Source organism: Sebastes umbrosus, chromosome 21, assembly GCF_015220745.1.
Source record: "Sebastes umbrosus isolate fSebUmb1 chromosome 21, fSebUmb1.pri, whole genome shotgun sequence".
NCBI classification, from domain to species: Eukaryota; Metazoa; Chordata; class Actinopteri; order Perciformes; family Sebastidae; genus Sebastes; species Sebastes umbrosus.
Genome location: NC_051289.1, coordinates 2,588,696 through 2,613,933, shown reverse-complemented (window position 1 = coordinate 2,613,933; position 25,238 = coordinate 2,588,696). Strand labels below are relative to the sequence as shown.

At 41.5% G+C, this 25,238-nt stretch overlaps 1 long non-coding RNA gene across 1 annotated transcript in view; it reads left to right on the top strand.

Moving 5' to 3' along the window:
- The first annotated feature begins 4,597 nt into the window (after positions 1-4,597).
- Positions 4,598-25,238, top strand: part of LOC119480967 — a 23,648-nt gene continuing 3,007 nt past the window's right edge. Inside the window, exons 1-2 of the long non-coding RNA XR_005205040.1 lie at positions 4,598-4,902; positions 24,637-24,639. This is a non-coding gene — a long non-coding RNA (uncharacterized LOC119480967). The remainder of the gene's footprint in view (positions 4,903-24,636; positions 24,640-25,238) is intronic.

Genomic DNA, 25,238 nt, shown 5'->3' with positions numbered 1-25,238 from the left:
ATGATGATGATGATGTGATGTGGGGAGTCTGGTCTGGAGGAGTCCTGCTTCGCTCCGCTGGCTTCTTTGGTGGCTCTGACACTGCAAAAAATGTCCATCCTGACATGTCTTTGGAGTCTTTGTGCCCTGATCCCCCGCTAGTTCACCCAATTTCCCCTCTGATTACCCCTTTTTTTCAGACCGAGTACAAGTACAAGTACTTATATTTGGGTACTCGCCGATACCGATTACCGATACGAGTACTTCTCTGTGCCAAAAGACCCTCGTTAACACCCAGTTGCCCCTCTGGTTGGTCATGGGGTCCTCTGTTCAACCTAAGCTCCCCTATGTTCACCCATGTGTGTTTTTGATCAAACCAAATGCCCCTCTGGTTGGTCTAATCATCCCTTTGGATCAGTCCAAATTCCCCTCTGGTCCTCCTAAATGGTCCTTTGGTTATCCAGGTGCCTTTCTGGTCAGCCTAAATGCCCCTTTGGTTACGCAAAAGCCCCTTTGTTGTCACCCAAGCACTGGTCATCCCTTTTGATCAGCCCAAATGCCCCCTTGGTCACTTCTTTCTCGTCGCTAAAATGCCCTTCTGGTTGGTTTAATGCACCTCTAGTGCCTTTCCTGTCACCCAGTTGCCCCTCTGATTGGTCAAGGGGCCCCTATGGTCACCCAGTGTGTGTTTTTGCCGCTAAATGCCTCTCTGGTTGGTCCAATCGTCCCGTTTGCTCAGCCCAAAGGCCCTCCTGGTCTTCCTAAATGCTACTTTGGTTACCCAGGTGCCTTTCCTGTCACCTAGTCGCCCTTCTGCTCGGCTTTATGCTCCCATTTTTACTCACCAGTCACCAAAGTACTCCTCTAGTGACCCACTTTCTCCTCCCGTTGCTCATATTTCTCTCAGGTCAAACCAAACGCCCCCCTCTGACCTTAGCACAGAGTCTTTACTGTCTGATATAAAACCCTCTTGGCTTTCCTCTAGGCTGCCCCCTGCCCTTATAGCGGGGCAAAGGGCAAAATCTATTATTAGCACCCCACAAATAGGATCCTCACTCTGACCAGCACCCGTTTTAATAAGGCTACAACACAAGCCAATATAAAAGAGCACAGAGAGCTGTAAATGTGTTTTAGTAGCTTAGTAGTTTTAGGGGAATTACGGTAAATTTCAAACATATTTGATGCATGTTTTTAATAGAAAACATGTCAAACGTATATATATTTTTATGCATATCGAGCCCAAGATTCAGAGAGAGTGTACTGCTTTTACTTCCTCCATGTTTTTATAGCATTCGTCTATAAAAGGAGGCTTGTTTCATTGTTATATATTAAAGACACTTAAATGATTAATTCATTAAAGGAGTTAGAAAGCATTTGTATGTTAACATATTGTAGCCTGATAGTTAAGGACAAACCCAGTGCTGCAAATACAACTCCAGCTGCAACTGACTTATCAAGAATAATGTAAAAAAAATATGATATTATGCATAAAGTATTTTTGATTTTAGCAATATTTTTGAACAAATCATGTCATCGTTGTGGTTATGCCTTTGATTTGTTGAACATATGACATTATGTGCGGATTTAGAGCCTTTTCTCTTTAAAAAAGTGAAATATTCTGCCTTTAAATGAAGTAAATTAAACATTATTCCATTTGACTTTTGCATGTTTGAGTCCAGTGACAAGAAACAAGTTGATTTAGTGACTTTCCTACTAAGCATCCTCCTCCAATATACAAGAAGTCATGTATTTTGGAATAAAACTACATTAATAATATTGCGAAAATTCAAACTCAAAGCAGAAAGTCAAACTTCCTGAAAAGAAAATCGGAGGAAGTGACACCTTGGTGAATCTAAAAGTGTAATTTTAGCTTTAAATACCTTATTGGGTTGATATTTCTTGCAGTGTGTGGCTGCTCTGTCAGCTCTCTAAAGAAAGGAAAGTGTTTCCGCTGTGAAAAGTCAAGTTAGGACAGATTTCCCTTATTTGGACTGATTATCACTCAACCATAGACTTCATACTCTTGAGGTGCTCAGAAACATACAGCACTCTGAATCTAATCTAAAATAAGAAAAAAGATGCTGTTTAATATAATAGAGTAGAATATTGCTATGTTCCTCAAAGGAGAAGAAAAATATGAAAACTTATGATAAATTCATATCAACTCTCGCTCTCTGTGCTCCTGTGAGAGCGTTACCCCCGTCAGACTGAACACTATAATTAAATGTGGTGACCAGAGTATAATTAAAAGTAGTGGCAATTACATTTTGCAGGAAAACGACTGTGACGTACGCGGAGACGGCTCACAGTTTTCACGTTAAATTATTAAAGGGAACCCTGAGGATGCATTTAACAAGATGCTATATATATATATATACTGTATATATATATGTGTGTGTGTTTCAATATGTTAGAAGCCACCTGGGCTGCAGGCCTGAGCCTCGGTCCCCTCTGGAGTTCGCTGACAGTATCGCAGCAGTCTTTGATATTTTTGCTTTAATTATCGAGGATAATGAATTTAAATGTGTGATTTCATCAGGGCCTCTGAAATGGCAAACCACTCCTGGAGCCCGCTGCAGGCTCCTGCACGGGGAGGTTTTTGGGATACAAGATTGAGTTAATGGAAATGGATAGATGAGCGTCTGAAATGCTAATGGTGACTTTCTCTCTGCAGCCCTGTGGGACACGCCCACCAGAGGGGTTCAAATACAGACACTTTCCCAGGGAGATTAAAGCTGAAGGCCCAGACACACCAAGCTGACATCAAGGAGTATAGCGGCGATGAAGGTGGACTGTTGCGTGGCCTCACGTCGCCTTTGACTGAAGCTGAACACACCGCAAAGACTACAGCTGACGGCCAGTTAGCACGTACGTTCTGCGGCAATACCTCTCCACACCAGCAGGAGGCGTTAGTCTGTATTCATCATTCAAAAAGGGAAACCAGAAGACCGAGGACGGCGGATATTTAGCTTGTAACTTTACATTTTTCGTGTCAACGGCCTTCTAAATGGCCTTCTAATCGTTCCCCACATGAGGGCGAATCCGATCTTAAAGTCCACTCTCTTTTTCACATTCTTTGTTGTACTTTTTGCACACTTAGTACCTGACATTGTGAGCTAAACTCCCTCAACCCCATGAATATTTGTCTCACAACAACAACACTCGGCGGCGGTGGCGGTGGCTCACAGATCGGGGTTGCGTACGGATCCTGCAACAGGACAAACTGAACCGATATAGAGGAGAGAGACAGGAGTACAAGCCCCAAAATAACGCATCCCGTGACTACCAATATTTGTAAACGTCTTCTCAGGAAAACAACCCAAAGTCGCTTATAGGTGGACTTCACAACTCGGCTTTCCTCACTTCTCTCCTCTTTAAGTTGAACATCCAATCAGAGGGATTTCTCTCACCGTCGCCGATTCAACATACTGAATCGTCCGAAAAACGTCCGACACCGGGCAGACTAGAGTCGACAGAGCAGGACACACAGAACATGTAAACGCTGAACATTTTGTTCCTCACTCTCAGACAAATTGCTCTGCAGAAACCAACAAATTGTGCTTTGTGAGATCAATCGCTCGGAACAAATAAAAAACAAAACGTTCACTTCATTCTGTTGGAGCGCAGCGAAGCCTCTCACCCTTTGTTTCTCAAAGCTCTCCGTCGTCGGCATCCATATTCGCTCCGTCCGCCCACGTGTAGCCGAGCCCGCTGGCAATTAATTAAAGGAGCCACATCATGCTCCGCTCGGCCAGCTTGTCAGGCCTGCCAGTCATCAGCGCGGCGTGACAATGATCTGACCATCACCGGCTTAATTGGCATTCGGAGGACACTTTCTCTCCTCCTCACTGTAGGCTAAATAAACACACAGGCGGGCAGGATGCAACCTTCAGTCTTCGTTTCTCTTGATCAATAACCCTGCAACAGCACATCTGACAGCTACAGGAGCATGTTTAAAACCTCTGAGCAGGTTTGACTCACACAGTTACGGAGTCACAACAGAGCAGAGCAACTAGAAACGTCTTCTGAGGGACAGTTTAAAAGCTTTTTGTCTTGTGTGCAGGAGATTTAACCCTGCTGTAACCTCAGCGAGCAGTTTGAAGCTATGTTGACTGAATTATTTGTGAGATCAGGTTGGAGTTTGATCAATAACAGCTTCAGGTAGTCTCGGTGGTAGCTGTTAGGGTGCTTTCTATTCCGGCCTTGCTCCTCCATCCTACCAGCCCGTGACCCAGCAGATATTGATCATCATGGAGGACGTTCTAGTCCCTTAAATACGTCTCGGAGGAGACGAGGAGCTTGGCGCAAGAAAACTTCTGGTATGCAGGAGTTTCAACAGACCTATTTTGGATCTACTGCTGTGGAAATTGTAATATAAATATTGGCAAACTCATGAAAACAGAAGTAAGCTCTAACCATACCTGCCAACCTTGAGACTCGTAAAAATAGGGAGGATTTCAAAACCAAAGCGGGAGAAATTTGAGTTTCAGAGACATTGTTTTGTGCATTCTGGTGACTTTTAAAGAATGAAAATAATAAAATAACAAGCACACCGTAACAACATTTGTGGTTTAATAGGCCTAGTTTTAATTCTACTTTTAATTCTCAGGAAAGAAAACTGAATAATTCTCCCCTCTGGCGTGAACTTGTGTGAATCTCACACAAATAAATTAAATTTTAAAAGGTTTACAAAGAGACTTTGTGTTATCAAATTTATGCACATATTCTTTGAACCTTTAGCGAGCCACTCAGAAACTAGCTACCGTGTTTATTCATAAAATAAAAATGGTTTTATGTGTAATCTGAATCAGAAAATTCTGAAACTCAACCAAAAAGCTTCTTTACTTTTCTGTTCATTTCAGACTACTGTACCTTTGGCCTTCTCCCACAATGATGCCGCAATACATCTATAATCAGCATAATGTTGTGAGATGTTGTGAGTAATTGCTGTCACAAAATGACATTGCTCTTCAGTGTCATGCCATGTTTTTCATGCATGCATATGTGTGATTTTGTGCATCACTACATGTCTCAGCCAGGCATGCCACATATTGTTATTTTTTTAGAACAGGTCAGGTTATTCATCTGGCATACAGTATGTGCGGCTCTGGACATGTTGTAGGACACCACATGTCTTTGTGTTCCTGCCTGTTTTCCACCCACCTCTGATGTTGTATCTGATATGAATGAATAGAGGAGAATGTCATTCGTTCCTTTAGTGCTGACAGAAAAATGTACCTTTAGTGTAGGAAGACAGAACGAGACGCCGTGTTCCTGTTATTATTATTATCATTATTCTCATGTGTTCATTGTGCCTCAGCCTGCAGAGCTGCTCTGTGTCTGTGCTGTGAAATATTTTTATCTTTTCTGTGTATTATCAGCGTGTCTGTCTCATGGTAGCTTCATTATCTTCACATTCTCCTCTCCAATGTTGTTCATCTCACGCAGTTCGCAAGTTTTCTGCTGCAGAGAGGTGGATTGTCCAGTAACACGTGTCAATTTCAGCTCGTAACATGCATTCACGTATTTCTTAAAGATGAGCAGATTAATTTTGCTGTGCAACTTTGGGAAACATACATTTATTTTATTAAGCAACTGTGAATTCAAAACAAAAATCTGGTCCTCTCTCTATAGGTTCCATGGTGGAGAGGAGGTCGTGTTGCTCTGACCCTATCTATTGGGCGTGGAGAGGAGGTTGTTTTGCTCTGACCCTATCTATTGGGTGTGGAGAGGAGGTCGTGTTGCTCTGGCTCTATCTATTAGGTGTGGAGAGGAGGTTGTGTTGCTCTGGCTCTACCTATTGGGCGTGGAGAGGAGGTTGTGTTGCTCTGACCCTATCTATTGGGCGTGGAGAGGAGGTCGTGTTGCTCTGGCTCTATCTATTGGGCGTGGAGAGGAGGTCGTGTTGCTCTGGCTCTACCTATTGGGCGTGGAGAGGAGGTCGTGTTGCTCTGGCTCTACCTATTGGGCGTGGAGAGGAGGTTGTGTTGCTCTGGCTCTACCTATTGGGCGTGGAGAGGAGGTTGTGTTGCTCTGGCTCTACCTATTGGGCATGGAGAGGAGGTTGTGTTGCTCTGGCTCTACCTATTGGGCGTGGAGAGGAGGTTGTGTTGCTCTGGCTCTACTTATTGGGCGTGGAGAGGATGTGTTGCTCTGACCCTATTTATTGGGCGTGGAGAGGAGGTTGTGTTGCTCTGGCTCTTTTTGCTTTTCATGCAAATTCTTGGCAGGAAAGTGAATAAACTTATTTTATTATTAATTTAATTTAATTTAATTTTCCAAGTTGTAATAAACCAGAGTTTTCCTGATATATTCAAGTGTGTACCTGCACCTGTATGAATAAATAAACTTGAAGTTTTCCTTCACACATGTACTGTATATGTGACCAGACAAAGACAGACAGTGTGTCAGTGTTCATCCCGTCAATCACGGGGCGAAGGCCTTCTCCAGCCGTCAACCTGGAACCGCTGACGGATGCACAAGGACGACAGCTGCGGTTGCCTTTTCTCCCACGATGCACTTCCCTCGTTGCCTCGTATGAATGAGTGATAATAATAAAAAACACAGAGAGAGCACTCACATTCCTGAAGAATGAGGTCAGCCGTCGAACGGAGCAAATGGGACGGAGGCGCTGAGATGAAAGCTGGCACACTTCTGTGGAAATTTTCACCGCTCCTGTCGACTTTTACATCACAAAACATCAACCACCTGGTACCACTTCGGGCTGGAGAGAGAGTAATTGGGGGAGGAGGGGAGTGTTTTCTTCTTCTTCTTCTTCTTCTTCTGCACAATTTGAAGCATCAGTGTGTGACTGTTGTGTAATTGCGTTCATAAGCGCAGACGGCACAAAGAGAAATTCCTCAAGTGTGCAGCGAGTAAATAAAGGTGATTGTGATTTTTCTCCTGCTGGGATCAGAACCTTCAAAGGATGCAACATCCCCGTCTCACCCCTCTCCCCCCGTTTTCCCCCCATTATATAGTGTTTCCTGTGCTTCCATGGGAGCTCCTAATTGCCTATTGTAGTTGCTGCTCGGATGTCTGGGTGATGCGCAGTGACAAGCAGCATCCTCAAAAGAAGTGATGTGTACTCCCGAGGTTCTCCGGGAAAGAGCTTTATCCGTCTCTCTCTCACATGATGTCTCTCCCACGCAACCCTCCTCGTGTCTCTTGTAATGTAAAGTATGTACGTCAAGTGGAAGTGTAATGTATGTCGAGTGGAAAGTGAGCACACAGGCCTTGTTCCCAGGGCAACCAGCATGATAAAAAAAAAAAAAAAAAGTTGAGCAATTTGTCAGTTGTTCGCTGAAGTTTGTTCAAAAGTTTTGTTCAGAAGATGTTTTCTGTTTCCACTCGGGTGAGCCGCTGGGAAGTCTGGGAAGGAAAGACAAAAGAGTCTCTGTATTGTCTCTGCAGAAGGCTGTCGGGGAGATTCTCAGGTTGGAAAACTGAAAAGTAGGTTACATCATGTTACTAACGACAAGGTCAAATCCACATCAGTTGTTCATCATGTGTCACCTGCAACAGCACAAAACAGAAGCACAGTCACATTTTGCATATTATATTTTGACTCAAACCAGTGTTGTAGTCAAGACAACTTAACCGACCAAGAGTGTATCAAACCGAGACAAGACCAAGACTTAAAGGGGTTGAGACCAAGTCAAGTCCCACACTGCATGACACACTTACAATAAAACAAGGAACATGCAAACCACTGAGGGACTCCTCAAATTGATCTGAAAGATTCCCATAAAAACAACCACAGAAAACAAATGAAGATTCGTCTTCATACTTTCCAGCAAAACGTTATAAAACAGCTTGAGGTCAGCAGTGTGAAGAGTTGAAGAGATGAAAAAGGACACAGAGGTAACGTCAGGCAGCTGCACACAAAAAAAAGAGTAACTGTACAAAGTCCAGGATCGGTCGTGGTTCCTGAATCCAGCAGACTGAAATTAAAGTCATCCGTTAAACGAGTGTAATCAGTGAACCTCTCTCAGTGGCTCATCAGAGGGGATCTGCTCCGTCCCCCATCTGCTCCCTGCCAATTCCACCCCGGCGCTGCCTCGGCCCGCAGACTGATAGGACCCCGCAGGCCTGGCACCGGGTTCAGCCACCATGATGAGGACATTTACATTTTAAGCATTTGGCCGACGCTCATATGGAGAGTGATTTACAGTCGGCGGGGCTCGAGGGCAGAGGCTGACCTTGTGAGAATCACTGGTGCTCTTTGTTTTATGATCTGAGCTGTAAGGCAGCACACTCATGTTGTTATCAGACATCAGAGAGGAGAGACGGGGTTTTCCCACAACAACAAACCTTTTAAACATGTTGTACCTCTGGAACTACGACGGAGTATTATAGGGTCACATTGAGGGGGAAAAATCAGAGATTTCGAGAATAAAGTCATAACTTTACGAGAAAAAAGTCGTAAGTTTACAAGAATAAAATCATAACTTTACAAGGATAAAGTCATAACCTTTCGAGAAAAAAAGTCGTAGGTTAATGAGAAGTAACTCATAAGTTTAGGAGAAAAAAAGTTGTAATATTATGAGGAAAAAAAGCATAATATCACAAGACTTAAATCTAGGACAGAGTATTAGGGCCCCATAGAGGAAAAGAAAAATCTGAGATTTCGAGAATAAAGTCATAACTTTACGAGAAAAAAAGTCATAAGTTTACGAGAAAAAAAGTCGTAAGTTTACGAGAATAAAGTCATAATTTTACGAGAATAAAGTCATAATTTTACAAGAAAAATTGTCATAACTTTACGAGAAAAAAAGTAATTAGTTTACGAGAATAAAGTCATAATTTTACGAGACAAAAAATAATAATTTAATGAGAATTAAAGTCATACTAATTTATTTCAACAAAAAAAAGTCGCAAAATTACGAGAATAAAGTCGTAACTTTCAAGAAAAAAAATCGTAAGTTTACCAGAATAAAGTCATAACGTAACGAGAAAAAAGTCGTAACTTTTTAAGAAAAAAAGTCGTAATATAATGACAAAAAAAGCATAATATTAGAGACTTAAAATCTAAAATTTTGATGGAAAAACACATTTTTTAGGAAAACATACCAGCAACCAACGAAAAAAGTTATGACTCATAATATTACGACTTTCATGTAAACTTCTGACTTTATTTTCATAATATTGCACCTTTTTTTTCTCGTAAAGTTGTGACTTTATTCTTATAATATTACAACTTTTTTCTCGTAAACCCTATGACTTTTTTTTCCTCAATGTGGCCACTCCGTCGTACTGGAACAAACCAGAACTCAAAGACGTGTGCTGCTGACTAATGAACGTGTATAGAAGCTACGTGTACAAAGTGGTACTGTGGACGTTTATTGTTTTGCAAACAGAAGTTTCCAAGTTGTACTCTCATATCAGTGACTACAGCACATTTTACATTACGACTTGATTAAATGAACAAGGTATCATCCGAAAGGACTCCTTTATAATTCAAAATAAAAGCTCATTGTGAAGATTTCTGCTCTTCTAACTAAAAGCAAGGCCACATAACTTCTACTGAATAGCAGGCACTGTGGCCGCCAGAGGTGATTATTGGAAAAATACACATTGAACGTGCAAAAGATTTTCCTATAAGACAATCACAGACCTTTTCTCTCCTGACTAACCTGCTGCCAGGTCTCAGCCCTGCAAGGAGAAAAGTACTTTCCATCACCTTCAGCCCAGGATAAGAGGATAAAGAGTAATGTCTTACTAAATCATCACTCCTCAGAGATGACCCTTTATAAGAAGACACTAGCTCTAGATAATAGCCTGTTGTTGATGGGGTCACTGGTTGCTATAGTTAGTGTATTATTAAGTGGAAAACACACACATGCGGGCTGAACAGCGATAAGGCATCTGCTGACGCATCCCTCAACTGACCACCGACTTCCCTTCACACTCCAGTTGGCAACCAAGACTCTCCTGGCCTTTTCTTTACCTCCGAAGCATTTCTCTCCAAAAAGATGCAAAAGGGGGAAATTTAGCTGACACAGGCTTACCCCCCCCCCCCGCTCCTTCACCCTCCACCTCCCGCCTCACCCGCTATCACCCAATCAAATCCCCCTTTCAACCTCCGCTCGATGAGGAGGAGATAGGAGGTAAGGTGACCTCGTTCTGAAAGCGGCCGGCGATGCTGTATAATTGGATACACTCTGACGTGAGATTGAGTTTATCGCGGGTAAAAAAAATAAAATAAATAAAAGGGGGGGGCTCTGACTGACCGGCTCTCCTGGAGTCTGTGAATCTATAGAAGCTGAGACGGAGCTCAGAAGCAACAATCAGTTTAAAGTGCAGCTCCTGCGGTTGCCTCGCCGCGAGGTAAACACATCAGAGGTTGACTTCTTCTTCTTCTTCTAGTCTTGTTTAAATATAAATGTTTTCTTTGGCTTTTATATGAACTTATTATTCTATATTTTGTCATTTTGTCCATCTGTTTAACTTAAAAGTTCTGTATGAATAAAGTTGACTTACTTCCTCGGTAAATAGGAAGTGGGAAAAGGGAATTAAACTGCTCTGAATCTCTTTGAATACGGAGGATTACAGATAAATCAACATCTCCTTGTCTGATTATTCGTTAGCATTTAGAACAATCCCTTTAATTACATCCTTGTAAAGTTTGGTGTATTTGCTCAGTAACACTCTCTCTCTCTCTGATGTAGTTTAAACCAGCAGGACGGCTTCTTCTTTGTCTTTGAAGCCGAGTTGAAATGATATTTCAGTAGAGGTCAGATCAAACACACACACACACACACACCTCAGCTAAAGCTGGCGGGGTGCAAATTAGTACCCGAATCTCTTTGAATATGTAGCTTCTTCCCACATTTAAATAAAAGATGAATAAAATATATCTCATACATTTACAATCTGTGTCCGTCTGCGGTTCACAGTTTTCCTTAAAGTTAATTTGCAGTGATGTTTTCAGAGTGAGCAGCTTTTGGCCACAAAGCAGAAAGAACCGATGATTTTAACGCTACTTAAATATGCATGCTGCACATTTCAAGTGATAGGATATACAACCTTATACGAGAGAGAGCCCTGTGCTCTTAACGGACTAGAGAGTTACTGTTATACGTTCAGTTCGAGAGCTGAGAATGAAAACGTCCATTTTAAGAGCAGCTACTGCATTTTTCCATATAATTCAACATACGCATGAATGCATCAGTGATATTAATCCAAAAACATCAGACTGTCACAACTCAGGAAATGCAGGATTGGACCCAAACATGAAAGCAAATGGCAAGAAACAACATAACAACTTACATACCTCCAACTACGTCACTGTAACGTCAAATGACGGCGCTGGATGTCGGAAGAACAACAGATTTTGCAGCTGCGAACTCATTCTGGGTCAATATAGCACACTGAGGAATTTCTTGCAGGGTACCATTGCACGGTAAACACAGGTGTAATTGATTAAATTAATTATGATCCCATTCTATTTAGTTCAACCATTCCAGTGTGCTATAGCATGAACAAACACCAGGGCCCTGTCACACCTCATTAATGTTATTAATTACACCTGTGTTTACCATGCAATGACATGTTAGAATGGCTGCTGTGAAAAAAGGTCTATTGACATTCCCGATACCGAAAGCAAAGAATGTATATTGCCAAGAAGTGAAAGTCAATAGTTTGTTCCATTGCAACATCAACACCCAGCAGCAAAGCTACGCTTAAAACGTCCGCCTAAAATGTGCCGTACAAAAGTAAAACATATTCTACCGAAGTGGCCTGTGTTGAACAATTAAAGCTGCAGTAAGCAGTATATTTTTGGCATCATTGGTCAAAAATTCCATAATAACCTTTCAGCATATTGTAATTCAAGTGTTCTGAGAGATAACTAGACTTCTGCACCTCCTCATGGCTCTGTTTTCAGGCTTTAATAAATCTAGCCCGTGATGGCAGACGTTTACCAATCACAGGTCATTTCATTGAGAGAGCGTTCCTATTGGCTGTGCTCCGGTCATGTGACCAGAAACTTTCTAATTTTTCAGCTAAACCGTGCACTACAAGATGATTCTGAAAACATCTGAGGAGAGAAATAGGCATTAACATAACAGAATATTGATTCATATTTGATCAGCGGTGCCTAGTTTGACCGTTTGGTCGGAGTTCGCGAGTGATTGACAGCCGGCTCTCATAGACGGCAGCTGGACAGCAGACCTCAGATCAGCTCTTACTGCTTGTTTTCGTCCGGTTTGTGAAATCTTGCAGATGCCGTTAGGAGCACCGGAGGACACAGAGGAACATGATTTTTTTCAGGTTACCTGTTTCATGCACTACTGTCACAATATAGCGACTTTTTTTAATCATGTTTGCTCCAATCTCGTCTACTTCAGCTTTAAACAAATAATTATAATAAGCGTTTTCAGTCCAAAATGGCGGCAGCAGCAAAAAAAACACCACAGTTTCGTTTCTTTGCTTTATACTCTTTGCCGAAAGTCTCTCTCTGTTCTCTCCTGTCCAAACACTCATAACGCAGGTTGAGGAAAAGATAGCATAGCGATGATTGGTCGGGATTCAATCTGTATTCTGACACTCTCTGCATATTTAAGGACATAAATGTTGTCTGATCTCGTCCTTCTACCACTTTGGTAAAGACAACACTGGACCAAGCAGCTCACAGTTACACTATTAGGCGTCCGACAAGCGGGACTCCTTTAAAAAGCTGTAAATCCACACACTGTCTCTCAGCAGCCGGCTGTATCTCACTCTGCAGACACACACACACACTTCCTCCACGCTTCACTACACAGTTCCACTCATTCTGTCTCACTTTGTCTCTCCATCTTTGTCTCTGCGCCAAAATATCCTCTCCCCTCTTATCTCTCCTCCTTCTCCACTCATCTTCCTCACCGCCTCTCTGTCTAATTAATTCTCTCATCTTTTCCCCGGCTGTGGGGGTGATCAATGATCTCTCACTAATTTAGTTGGCACGGTGCAAAGTTGGGACGCTATATCTTTGGGGGGAGTCGGTGGTGGCTACATGTTAACTGGCGCCCGTGTGCAGTGTATAAAGTGAACTGAATATATATAGGAGGCTGTATTAACGTCTCTGTCGCGGCCTGGAAATGAAGCAGAAATTGAATTTTGAGGCTGACCGCTTCTTATTTCAGAAGACTGACCTTCAATTGTAATACTAAGTGGAGATGGATGAATATATTATATATTGTGTATACAGAAACAGCCCACACACACACACACACACACACACACACACACTGCATCCCGGAGGGTTTTGGAAATTTCTTCACAGCCTCCCGCAGCGCCCAGAGGTCTAATGACCTTGTTATGAGGCGATATCCAGGGAGAAATTTCATGCATTTTGAGATGAATCAAACCATGACAGTAAATTTGTGCACTTTCACACCTGGATGGCGCCGCTGCACATCAGCTCCATCTCCTCCATCCACCTCTGATTCCAATTCAGCTCCACTAATCCATGATAGCGGCGCAGTGGGGTCTCCAGAAATCAGCGACTGGGTCAGATATTTCCTATCCCACTAGGGATTATCTGAGCCTGCCTCGAGGGGGGGGGAAAGAAGCTCCATATCTTGTGTTAACAGGCTCCTAAAAAAAAGGAGCAGGAGGGAAATCAAGTTTTTCTTCACATATTGAGGTTTATTCATCACAGTTAAAGGGATAAGCGTTAAATTCATAGAGGTTATCTCGACAATCAGCTTCACTTTAAAGCTTTACATCAGCTGGGAGATAAATCATTTGTGTGTTTGAGTATCACAGATTTAATTAGGTTGTGAAAAGCGTTGTTGGAAAGTATATCGACGCTGGCACGATTGTTCACAGCATGAAACTTTTGGGACAGTAGAAGTCTGGGAAGAGTTTTCTGTGCAATTCTCTTAGCGGTCCACATGGTAGAAGCTTTCACACCATCTGTGCTTCAGTCTCATCATCTTTGGTGGAAATATAACAGGATTTATCACACGGGAGAAGAAAGAGGACACTGTGGTATCTGACAGTATGAAGGCTGCAGGGAATCAAGTCAATAAATACACTGAAGCTACAGGTTTGATTCACACAATCACACGTCCATTCAGGCGTTTGTAGCAATACCTACGAAAAAGAATGCACTGTAATTTGTATATATATATATCCCACAAAATCATATATGAAATCCACATAATTGTGAATCAGGAAGTATAAAGAGCGACAAATGCTGCAGAAGGAGGAGGTCGAGTTGGAACCAAAAACACCGGACTTTCAACCAGAAGTCAACGTTGATTTATTTGTCACGTAACTTCCGTAGTTATTTTAACCCAAACCACAATCTTTTCCTAAACCTAACTAAGTTGTTGTTGTTTATTTTGAAAAGATTGTATGCATGCAACAAGCGGATGTTGACACGTGTTGCTGGACATTTGTATCTCGTACTGACTGCAAGGTAAACGCATCTGTGTATAAATGCTATACGGTAAGAGTTAGTGACGTAGTATAAAAAGCGAGTGTTGACGTTTGTGACGTGTTTCTGTACCTGTTTTACTTAGTTTATTTATTTATTTTAAACCCAACCATTATGTTTTCCCTTTCCCTAACTAAATTGTTTTCTTGCTTGAACCTAACTGTGGAAATTTGCGTGACATGCGAAAAGGCTAAAATGCGTCCTCATGACACGTGGAATGTCACGGTATTTATACGTCTTTTTTATACGGTATGTTTTATACGGTATTTAAAATAAAATCAACAATAAAAATAATGAAGAAATATGCTCTCTAAAAAAAGATTCCTAATTTCCTCAAAAATATGAATATACATGACCTCAATGTCTTTAGTAACTATGGCTCTGTCCTGCCGAAACAACGTAAAGTAGGTTTAGCGCTGCGCTGTGCACCGCTGTCAAAATCAGGGCATTTCAATCTCAGAATTACTCTAGTAAAGGTAACAATTTAAACCATTATATATACAGTATATACAGTATCTAAAAGCCACCTAGAGTCGTACCAAGGTGTAATTTCTGTCATTCATGTGTTCATGCAAGAAGATATGCACAATTTATACACTGAGGCAGTTCCAATGTGCTGCACATACAATTTTAAAGGAATAGTTTACAAAGAAACTCACCTTTTTTGGTTCTGTATGATCACAGAAAGATATTTTTATCCAATGGTGTTAAGGAGAGCGGAGCGCCTGTAAAATGAAAGTGCAAACAGACTAAAAGACGAAATACAGCAAATAAGGTTATGAAACGTCCGAAAAACATTGTGAAAATTCCTGTGCAGCATTTTCCAAGTTGTGAGCTCATGGAAACTATTCTCGCTAAATTAAACCAACAAAGTTTTTTTAGATTACCCTCCCGTGAAGGAATTTGTTGTGAACACGCTGCACATGAATCATCGGAAAGCTTTCGTTGAAGTCTCTTGCATTAATATGCTTTCATTTTTTGGGTGCTCTGATCTCCTTATCGCCATAGAGAGCCGGGAGGTGAGTACTATATACAATTTACTTTGATCTGGGTTGAACTATTCCTTTAATGTTTTCAAAAACATGAATGAAAGTGTAGGAGATAAAATTGTGAGAGACAGGAAGCAGCAAACCCTCTTGTGTCACAGTATCATGATGAGCTCTTAAAGCTGCAGAGGAGATGGGTATAACAGAGGTATCTGCAGCCTCAGGTGGGTGTTTCTCCTCCTGCAGTACCCTCACCACCACGTTACATAACCAGGATTAGCTCATTGCTCCATCCTGCATGTTATTGTTTGCTATCCTGTAATCCCTTTTTTCTGCAAATGAACGCTCAGGCTCTGATAGCCACATCTGGTGCATGTTTCTGGCAATTAGGCCTGTAGGGGAACACGGCGTTCCTTCATGCCCTCCGAGGGCCCCCACTCCCTCCCCCTGCTACATGTGTTTGCAATTTCCCTCTTCCTGAATCTGGTCGTCGTCGGCATTCCCCCGCTGTGTTTGTTTGGGTAAAACGCCCTGAGTACAGGCCCATCCCTCTGCACAGCTTAGACTGAAAAGTCCCAAACGGCGTGCTGATTACCTCCGGGTGGGGCTGCAGCGCTGCCAAGAACTCAACCCAGGAAAACAACTCAGTGCTCTGCTATATTCACAGTGTCTCATGTGAGCACGAGCTGCTCAACAAGTAAATATTGTGACATTAATCGTGTGGACGATTATTCCCACGGCGGAGCCGGGCGGCTGAAAATCCTTTTCAGAGAGCTCTCTTTATCTGTGAGGCTGTTCATTTACTGTCCATTTACTGTCTGCTGCTGAACATGTGAATGTTTGTCATGTATGGAAGCCCATTTCTGCCACTTCAGTTAAGAAAAAAAAAACACCATTATTTGTTTTATAATTCATGCATTCAAATTCTCCTGTACGGAAAGTGTGCAACAAAAGAAAGGAGAGTTCAACTAAATGCACAGCTCAAACTCTGTAACACTAATACACGACCTGATACAACATCACGTATCTCACGAAATTCACGATTTTCAACAACGTGTTTTTCATGTGTTTTCCTATGAATGTGATCAAAAAAAGTTTTGGTTTTTTTTCAGACTTTTTTGTCTGACATTTTTCAGACTTTTTGTTTCAGACATTTTTTGTCCGCCATTTTTTAGATCTTTTTTTGTCCGGCATTTTTCAGATCTTTTTTTTCAGACTTTTTTCAGACTTTTGTTTCGGACATTTTTTCAGATCTTTTTTTCAGACTTTTTTGTCCGACGTTTTTCAGATCTTTTTTTTCGGACATTTTTCAGATCTTTTTTTTTTCAGACTTTTTTTGTCCGGCATTTTTCAGATCTTTTTTTCAGACTTTTTTCAGATTTTTTTTTTTAGACTTTTTTGTCCGACATTTTTCAGATCTTTTGTTTCGGACATTTTATCACATCTTTTTTTTCAGACATTTTTGTCCGCCATTTCTCAGATCTTTTTTTCAGACTTTTTTTGTCCGATATTTTTCAGATCTTGACATTCGTAGGAAAACGCACGAAATGGAAAATAAAACTACTTAGTTAGGTTTAGGAAAAGATTGTGGTTTGGGTTAAAATAAATTCCGGAAGTGCCATAACTTAAGTACAGAAGGTAAAAAGATGGTTGGTTGCTTTAGTTGTTCATTTAGACATCTATGTTACACAAAACTGATGTTTCGATGACATTTCGATGACGATATGTCAACATTTAGCAGATTAAGCAGGATATACTTGACATATTCTTTGGCATAAACTCTACAAAAGCAACTCAAAAGTATAATAATAATGTTTTGCCAGATATGCATTGAAGGAAACATACTTGCTGCCAGGAGGAGGAAGTTCACTTCCATTTAAGAAATGCTGCAAAACTGCATGTGGTTGGGTTCAACAAAAACACTAGTTAATGTTCGGGAAAGATTGTTGCTTTGGTTAAATATTGGACAAAAAGATGAATTCACGCCCTTCATGTCAACTTTTGCTTTTTTAACATTTACCCCAGAGACCACAAGCTTACGTAATTTAGGGCATCCTTACTGTACGTTTCTCTTAAAATGTATTTGCCATGCCAATCTAGAATTAGAAAAATGTTATGTCTAAGTCCACACTGCTGCGTTTTTTTGCTACAGAATACAAGGTGAAAAAGGTTTATCTTTTGAGGAGGACATTTGTAGCAGGGAGCTCACTTAAACCTTACATGTTGGCATTAGGATGTAACAAGCATTAGAAAGACCAGCACCGCCTCCTGCTTTGCCAGCACACCATCAACACCACCCTCTGATATAAACCCCGCTCCATTAAATCCTCCTTTCACTTCCTGTAAAAAACCCGGAGCGTTCTCTCAGGGTTCACTGCCGCTGGCTGCTCCAACGAGTCCCGAGGCCTGCAGGGTGCACTTTATAAACACAGGTCATTTGTCAAGTGAAAGACATTAAAGTGTAAAAAGCCCCAGGTATTAAGAGCGCAGAGCATGAGCTGATCTATGTAGCGTCACCTCGGCACTGGAGAAGTGCTGAGCCTGCAGCGAGGGGCTGCTGTGATGGACCTGTTTTACAGCTAACAAGTGGACACGCTGAACTTTGCCAGGCGTCTGTTTCCCTCCGGGCTCGCAGCCATTACAGTCCATGACGCCTGGCGACCTTACACCATATTCCTTTTCACAGTACACTGACTCAATATCCGGCAAGGCCACGCTCCGCTTTTCTGTTTGTGTCGCAGAGGACGGGGCGGACAGGGTTTTTCTGTGTTGTTGTTCTGATGCTCTCTGGTGTATCTGAGTGGGGCTAAGAGGCCACCGCTCCTCCAGCAAAGAGCTGCATGATAGTGTGAATCATCCCAACGAGGAGGGGGGGGGGCAAAAGCATGCACTCTTGACATTTACGCGTGGAGCTCGTGAGCAGCCATGCATCGCCGGCTTTTCAATTTGACCTTCTCGGGAAACACTTGTTGTGAATGTTTTGAAAATAATAATAACGGTCTGAAACAAAATGTTGTTTCTGAGTCCTCATTTCCGGCTCATGTCAAGACGGTGACGTAATCCAGAGGAGAAGGAATCTGATTAAACTTACGTCATTGTTGAACAGCTGCATTATTATTATTTAAGCATGCAAGTGTGATACGAGGCTGATATGAAACATTTATTAAACTTATTTTTGGTTCAGAAACGTCAACATTCGACTTCGCAGTGGTTTGCAAAAACATCCAATGCCTAAATTTTTTTCTGGCGACTGGGTTGGAAAACCTATATTTGATGTAGTTTTTAAGTTGTCTTATTTTGGTAATTTGTGATTTTAGGGGATGAAAATGTTGAACTATTCCTTTAGAGGACCATGCTAGTGTTTTTGCATGTTTCATGTTTTGCATGCTCTCCATTGTTGTTGTTTTAGTTCATTATAGGCCTTTTTTCTGGACACACAAACTCTCTGTTAGTTCATTCAAGGACAAATGAGTCAAATGAACAGTGACCTTTTAATGCAAGAAATGAATGAACAGTAATAATGCTTTAAAACTGTTTTAATATCTATGATGTGTTCCTCCTTATGTGATGTCACAGCTGTAAAAACTTGATATACTTGATGATATTCATCCTCTATTTTTTCTAATTCAGCTGCTCTGAGTGCTGCTTAACTGTTGGCCAATTCTGTACATGCATATTCTGGGCAGATTTTGAATAAAGAACAATTAGGCGACCTCAAAAAATGACAGTATACAGACCGTTTGCTGTTGTTGCATGCTATTTTTCAACAATGCAATTCACAGAAACCTCCCACAGCTGCAGGGAATTATAATTAATGTGAATGCTGGCGAGACAGGAATATCTTGGGAAACCAAAAGACCAGGTAATGTTTGGATAACATTTTGAGTTATCTTCGTGACCATAAGTATATAGTATACTCGTGCACACTCGTGTATTTTTAGTATGAGTTTATTTTTCCATGGTTTGGGTGCTTTTAGTTCCAATGAAGGTACATCTAATAAGAAAACCCACTGATGACACCCCTGGTTACTGCTTCCATCTTTGTAGCATCCGCTTGTGTTTGTCCCTTTCCTTTCGTAACATCACAATGCTCTCATGCACAAAAACAGCTCCATAAGAAATGTGTTTTCCCTGAAACTCGACCTCAACCACATCCAACACCTTCGGGATGAACTGGAACACCGACTGGGCGGCCGGGCCTTATTATTACCTAACCTCGCTGTTTGAGTGTTGGAGGAAAGCCTGACTGTTATAGCAACAGATTAATACCCACGGATTTAGAATCACATGCTCAATAATCGCACACGGTTGTAAAATTCAGACGTCAACATACTTTTGCTGTATTAAAAAACAACCACTCATCACATTGGAGCTGCTGTGTAAATGCAGGCAGCGTTGTGTAAAAGCAATAACACCGTCAAGGTCGTGTTTCAGTGTGGCTGCTGCCTGATCTACATCTCCTCCAGCTGCAGCTCGTTGCTGCCAATAAACCGCAGCACAGCGCGACCTTGACTGTGTTATTGCTTAATTGAGTGCATACACCTGAGCATGGAGGGGAGGGGGGGGATGCAGTGGAAATCAAACCCCCAACCCTGCCGATGTTAGTGCCACCTCTCTGCTGAAAAATGCCCACATGCAGACACAAGCTTTTGTGCAAATGCTGCACTCTTTTCCTAATAAATGTACCAGTTTTTTGTGTTTTGCATTGGCATGTACTCCGGAGAGGACGACAGCGTCCACCGGCCTCACAGAGCTGCTTTTGTTACTGCGTCAGGTGACCGATGGGCCGGACTGCCAAAAAGTCAGTGTGGTCCAGTGAGTGACTGATGCTGCCCTCCTATACCTCTCCGTCCAGAGTGGCCAGCCGTAGCCGGCCTCTAATTGGGCGTCTGGATGACAGAAGGGACCCTTCAAAGAGGCATCCATCATGTCCTTCAGGAGCCGCAGACTGTCGGGACACCGGCCGGGCGTTTGTCTTCGGCTGAAGGAGTGAGGAGCTGAAAATGTGGACACAGAGACCTTCACAAAGACTGAACCAGTGCTCATGTAAAAAGAAGAAAGGCATAAAGAAATGTAAAAAGAAAAGTATAAAGAAAAAAATACAGAAATATATAAATTTGGGGAAATAAATCGGGGGGAAATGCAAAGGGAAAATAACGCAGAATTAAATAAACACATATATAAATAAATAAATGTAATAATGGAAAAAAATAATTTTCAATAAATATTAAATAAATAAATATATTTAAAAGCTAATAAAAATGAATAAATAAATAAATGTAATAATGAATAAATTAATTTTAAATAAATAATAAATTAATAAATATGTAAAAGGGGAAATTAAATAGAAGAGAGGATAAATAGGGGAATTAATACAAAGGTAAATAAATAAAGAAGCAAATTAAAACAGAAATCTTACATCAATTTATGTCAAATTTGATCAATTAATGAATGCCTATTTTATTCTACTTTATTTCAAATATTATTTTTGGTACATTTAAAGGCATATTAATTTATTTATCGAGTCATTTATTTAAATATTTATTTATTTATTTATTATTTTGGCAGGTTCCATCCTCCATACCTTATATCCTCTGTTGAAACAACCTGTAGAAATGCTATACAGGTAATAATCTCTTGCTACACTTTTAAACTCAGGGTTATTTCTCTATAAAAGGATCAGTCCTCTCAACGTAATCTTGTGTCCTGATACCACTTAGTCGTCTTAGAGACGTCGGTTGACGATGAGCATTTCAAAACACTTGAACCTTGTGGCACGCTCTCCGCTGTGTTCTCCAGGAAAAGAAAAAACAAGAAGCAACTTGACAGCTTGACAGAATCACTGCAAACAGTTAAGGAGGCAGAATGGATGCTCTTAACCTCCCACAGCTTTTATAGGCATCTCAAGCAGCTCTACGCACACCCACACAGACGCCTGCACAGAGACACGCACTGACACCAACACACTCAGACACGATGTAGAGGGAAGTGTTTAAAGATACACACGAATAGATGCAAACATAAGCCTTTAAAAGAGACATTCAGATACACAATGACACATAAAGATCCCACATATATGTGAACATACAGGCTACAACTTAACTGCGTTCTCAATTACATTTTCTTGTGGATTAAAGTCACACTTTTTAAACAATTTTAAACACATGGTTAACGTTGTAAATTGAAACATAACAAAACAAACTAGAATGGCACTCGGAGAGCGCAGACCTCCGCCAAGGTGCCTGACTGAAATGTATATTTCACTCTCTGAAGATTTGCTTCATATAGTCGACCTACTAAAGTTTTTCTGCTGGGCATGTGGCAACTGTTGGATAATGTAAGAGCTTGTCCAAATGTAATAAAATGAGATTATATTTCATTTAGTTTGGTAATTGCTGGATAATGTAATGAACTGGGACTGGGTTTGGTACTTTACGACAGAGAGAACAGGCGACAGATGGATCTTTTTACAGGTTTATTTGGAAAGATTAAAAGATAAAAAGGTAAAGTTAAAAATAGAAAATGTGCAAACACACTTTAAAAACAGATCACAGATCACAGCTGGCGGTACCGTGAGGTGGTGGGATTATTATTAACACGATGTGTTTCCGTGTAACATATCTGCGGATGCCTCTCTCATACAGCAGCCTTGTTATGTCTCTACAACGTTACACTACGTTGTCTCTCATTCCATCATCTACCACTTTGTTCTTGGCCTTGGCGGAGGTAAAAAAAAACACAACAAAACGACTTAAACATCATGATTAAAATAATCAAACGTTGACTTTTAGTTTCACACCCATCATGAATGGAAGTTTATGAGAGGGACTTCATTCTCTGCTCAGGTACACATTACTCCTCTGTATCTTTACATTGACAATAGTTGTTGATGCTATGACTAGATGCTGTATTACTAGGGGTGATAAGTGAGACAATGTGTTTTTTATTGTGGTCTGGGTGAACCTACTCTTTAAAAGATGCTACTGAAATGACCAAAACATCCATTTTTGTTTGTCCGTGCTGTTCGTTTTTATTTTCCAAGCTCATAAACGCAGCGCTGATGCTCAACTCCATGAAGTAAGAAGCTGTAAAACGTCCTTCCTTCTGAGGATTTTCTTCATCTTCCTATCCTTCAGAGGACATTCTGGTGTTCACGCATCGGAATACATCAACTCACACCCCGACCCCATGAAGGGAAATCATCACTGCAGGATGCTTTACCCACAGAGACCCCGACTGTTTATGCCGTTCTATATGAAATATATGTGCCTGTGATACTGTAAATCCCCCCTGGGAGCCAATCACGCTGAAGCCTCTCACATTTACCCATAATGCAGGCGTCATGAAGATGGAGCGGCAGCGTGAGGAAGGAGTCTGCGAGATATGAGCTCTGAGACCGTCCAAACCGCCCTGTCCATCTAAAAAACTGAGGAATCTGAGGGGAAATCATGTGTTGCGCTCCAGTGCCGCGACTTTCCTCATCCCATCTGGCCTCCCTCGCCATACATTAGCTTCAGAGAAGCTCTCGTCCCTCCATCAGCAAGAAATCACTTTAAAAACGGGGTTGTTTCAAATTGCAAAAAGCTTTTTCGACTGTCTCTGTTTCAAACAATGCACAAAAGCGGGCTTTTCTTTTCCCTTTGAAGGCTGCACATTGTGTGGGCTTTTTTCTGTGCACATCTCTCCATGGAGGATGAGGAGAAAGAAAGCGAAGCAATCTGAGAGGCAAAGCGAGCGGTTGGTTGTTGGCCTGTTGCGAGACCCTGAAAATCCGACACACATCGACTCCCACGTGAAGCTGACAGAAACGTAAACTCGACATCCTGGTGTTTACCTCCCCTGCAGCCAGGAAAACCTATTATTGCTGCACATGTCATTACATGTTTCATTTGGAACAATGTCAGTAAAATTGGTTTCATTACCTGATCTCAAAGGCCTGCTGAACACTGCATAAACTCTAATGGTCTGGACCAGCATTCATTATTTATTCAATACATTTGTGTATTTTTTTTCCCCCCCTGGGGAGCAACATTATGTATTGTCGGTCAATAATGGGGTTCACAGTCGCCTTCACTGTGACTCTAATAATGTCCTTCTTGACTATTAATTCAATACAGTGTGGAAACCAGTTTAGCTGACGCAGCTCTGTGAGGCTGTACTTATAGCAGCTCTTTGAGCTAGATGCTAACATCAGCGTGAAAACATGCTCACAATGACAACGCTAGTAAGGCTGATGTTGAGCAGGTGTAACCTTTATTTAATTTTTAAGCCTTCCTCTAGCAGGACGAATGCACACTTACAGTTGTATGAACAAAGTGACGTTGTCTAAAGGGAACATATCATGCTCATTTTTAGATCCATACTTATAATTTGGGTTCTACCATATAAGAAGTGGACGTAGTCACCATGACGTCACCCGTTGGTTTGTGGACTACAGTTTTGAAGCCTCGAGTTTGGCATTTTGGTCGTTGCCATCTTGTTTTTTTGCAACCAGAAGTGACACGAGAGGCTGGAGCTAAGTGCAACCGAACACTGACATTTTTAGGTGACCAAAAAGGTTATAATTAACTTTCATGAAGTGAAAACACACTGTGAAAGGGTAAAAGTTGTAAGACAGAAACACGGACAACTCCCAGACCGGACAGCGCCGTGGTAGCGAGCTGTCAATCACAAGTTAGCCCCGCCCTAAAGCATCCCCTGCTTTATGGTCTATCTGACTCTAAATGGGACCATAATTTACTAAATGAACATCATGCTGTATTGAAGAAGACTTGAAACTAGCGATTGAGACCATAAACTCATGTTTACAATGTTTACTGAGGTAATAAATCAAGTGAGAAGTAGGCTCATTTTCTCATAGACTTCTATACAATCAGACTTCTTTTTGCAACCAGAGGAGTCGCCCCCTGCTGGCTGTTAGAAAGAATGCAAGTTTAAGGCACTTCAGCTTTGGCAGCACTTTTCAGAACCAGAGTTGCCCACTGGGTTCTACTAGAACAAGTTTACATGCTTTAATGTTTAAAAAACACATTATTTTTTACCCTCTGTCTGAAACGCTCCATTTTAGCGCCCGTCTCTTTAAGATCCCCTGCTCTGATTGGCTTGCGAGAAAAATATGGCGCACCTTTGCAAAGGTAGTTCAATCAGGAGATACCTCGTTTAGAATGAACATTAATTTATTACATGGTACATAATAGAAGAATAGTGCAAAGTCTTTGGCGATTAGACCCCATCGTGACGAAGCGGGTAGTGATGCCGTGATGGGATTAGGATATATTCCCCCTGGAGTCTAGACCCTGGTGGTGGTGGTGAAGGGAGTAGTTGAAGATCCAATGAAGGAAGCATGCCTGGGAACAGAATATGATGAAGCCCGGAGGTGATGGGCTGGAGGCGGGTTGCATCAAGTCGCACTGAAATGACAACTGACGCAGCAGAGAAGAGAACGGTTTTTAAAATTTGATTGCAACGATTACCTCATGGAGAGAGTGGTAGAATCTGTTTGGTTATCTAAGAGTGAAACACCCACAGTCAGCTGATAGAGTAGGAGCCAGTAGAGAGAGACAGAAAGGTTGTGAATGAGAGAGAGTGTAAAAAGGGTCTTCCTGTCTGAACTTGAGCTTTAAGCTTCATTTCTCAAGCTGTGGGTGGTATATTCTAATGAGCCTGCATGTCAGGAAGGGGAGCCAAATGTGAATGGCTTGTTGAATCACATGTTTTCTGATCTATGCAGCCCACAAAAAACTGACTGGGTTGTCTTATTTCACAGTTTGTGGGTTGGTAGGCACTCCAGATACCCAAATGTATGAGCACGAGCACTGAGAAACTGAGTTGTTCACAATATGCCC